The following is a 2,418-nucleotide window of genomic DNA, read 5'->3' as shown; positions in this document are numbered from 1 at the left end:
CAGTTAGTTCGGGGCTCAGGCCCTCCGGTGCAGGGGCTGAGCCGACAACAGTTAGTTCGGGGCTCAGGCCCTCCGGTGCAGGGGCTGAGCCGACAACAGTTAGTTCGGGGCTCAGGCCCTCCGGTGCAGGGGCTGAGCCGACAACAGTTAGTTCGGGGCTCAGGCCCTCCGGTGCAGGGGCTGAGCCGACAACAGTTAATTTAAGGCTCAGGCCCTCCGGTGCAGGGGCTGAGCCGACAACAGTTAATTTAAGGCTCAGGCCCTCCGGTGCAGGGGCTGAGCTGACAACAGTTAGTTCGGGGCTCAGGCCCTCCGGTGCAGGGGCTGAGCTGACAACAGTTAATTTAAGGCTCAGGCCCTCTGGTGCAGGGGCTGAGCCGACAACAGTTAATTTAAGGCTCAGGCCCTCTGGTGCAGGGGCTGAGCCGACAACAGTTAATTTAAGGCTCAGGCCCTCCAGTGCAGGGGCTGAGCCGACAACAGTTAGTTCGCGGCTCAGGCCCTCCGGTGCAGGGGCTGAGCCGACAACAGTTAGTTCGGGGCTCAGGCCCTCCGGTGCAGGGGCTAAGCAGACAACAGTTAGTTCGGGGCTCAGGCCCTCTGGTGCAGGGGCTGAGCCGACAACAGTTAATTTAAGGCTCAGGCCCTCCTCATAGCGGGTCCGGGGCTGCTCCGGCCAGTCAGGGTACTGTCCTTGGGCCTCGGAGGTCTCCCGGCTGGGAGCTCCCGGCCGCACGTCTGCTTTCTGCAGTGGCTGGCGGCTGACTGAGCTCTGGCGGCCGGCCTTTATACTTCCTGTCCCGCCCCTTGACTTCCGGGGGACGGGAACAGGCGGCGGTGGCTCCACCCACTCCTCTGCCTGCAAGGGTGCTCCCTCTTCTGGGCAGGAGGGGAGCCACACCGACTCACTACACGCCGCCACGCCAGCCTCGGGACTTTGTGTGTGTGGGGTTTAGAATCCCCCTGCGGGCCACACAGTGGGCCCCCACGGGCCGTATGTTGTGCAGGCCTGGTCTTGTGGCATACTCTCCACATGTCCTCTGAAAAGCATAAGACGCCATCTGCGGACAATGGCCCCAGTAGTCTGTAGACCGGAGCGACCATAAACATCTGCTTTACAAATGAAGTCGTTCCACTCTATGCCCAATATACAACGTTGGCATTTTATGTGGAAAGCCTCCAGCTTTGCCCACTCTGAGTGGCGCAGTCCCAATGTTTCACAACCGTACAGCAGTACAGAGAGGATACAGTTCGATTAGATCCTGAACTTGGTTGTCGTGCCAAGATGATGTTGATTCCATATTCATTGTAAACGACCCATGGCAGAGGCTGCAATGCCGCACTCAGGCACCTAAATAAATGGCCTGACTTTTCTCAAATGCTGAATACCAAGAACTTCTCACTCGAATCTGCCGAAGCCGTGGCTGTTCAGCTCCTCTGAAAATGAATCCACTCGTTTAGATGCCTGAATATGAATGTTAGTGCCAGACTTTGGACAGTGACATAAGAAGATATTGGCCTGAGCCTGTGCATGGACTCTCATCCTACAATCCAGCCCCTCAACAGATACATCCCAGCTTCTGACTGTGAGCCATTCAGCTACAATGGGGAGGCCTAGATGCTGTAAGTGAATTAACATGTAATGATAGATAGACAGATAGATAGATAGATAGTATAAGCTATTCTTTCTACCATCTGCCGTATGGATTTGCTCTGTAGAGCTTGCTGTCCCTGTTACTCATGGGTATTTATGTTCCAGAGCCCCACATGAGAGAGGGAAGGATTTCAGGCCCAAGGCCCAAGTGGGGCAGGAAGAAGCACACGCTCACCTCAGTTGCCTTCTTTGCTGAGGTAAGTTTTGTTGACTTGTTGAACTGAGATTGCAGAGCGTTGCTCAGTCCCATATTCTCACAACTGGCAGCGCCCCATATGTATGTCTGGGGCACCTTGCATCCTCATTTCTTGACCTGTAAGTGGGGTGGCCTGGGGTTTATGTAAAAGGCAGGGGTTGTGTTGAAACCATAATCATCCAGATACTTCTGAGGAAATCCCTCTGGAACAGTGGAAATAGCGTAGCATTCTGCCATCAGTCCCTCGGTAATTTCCCAGATTGTGACTGAGTTTGATTTCCCGTGAGACGTCTTGAAAACTGCTCTCTTTGTTGAGAGGCTGAACCTCTGAAAGTTCGCCTTGGAGAATGAAAGCATTGACAGGAGAGCCGTTGTTTTGATTCCCTAGGGTGCACTGTCGAGCACGCCGGCAGACAGACCCAGATCAGAAGACCTGGACTTGGTACGTGAACGTAAGTAATATCCTTAGGTTAGTGCAGTGAGGAAGCAGAGATCCCAGGGTGTGGGTCAAAGGAGATGGCAATGGGGACGCAGAGGCCCTGTCATGGCACCAATGGGATCTAATTTG

The 2,418-nt window shown here is 54.5% G+C and overlaps 1 long non-coding RNA gene across 1 annotated transcript; it reads left to right on the top strand.

The window, feature by feature from the left end:
* Positions 1 to 790: 790 nt before the first annotated feature.
* LOC135980469 (uncharacterized) lies at positions 791 to 2,364 on the top strand. The gene is made up of 3 exons (XR_010597527.1): positions 791 to 1,623; positions 1,760 to 1,851; positions 2,239 to 2,364. It is a non-coding gene; the product is annotated as an uncharacterized LOC135980469 (long non-coding RNA).
* The last annotated feature ends 54 nt before the right edge of the window (positions 2,365 to 2,418 follow it).

The sequence above is a fragment of the Chrysemys picta genome, unplaced genomic scaffold (genome assembly GCF_011386835.1).
Source record: "Chrysemys picta bellii isolate R12L10 unplaced genomic scaffold, ASM1138683v2 scaf3524, whole genome shotgun sequence".
NCBI classification, from domain to species: domain Eukaryota; kingdom Metazoa; phylum Chordata; order Testudines; family Emydidae; genus Chrysemys; species Chrysemys picta.
This window is presented reverse-complemented; position numbering and strand designations above follow the sequence as displayed.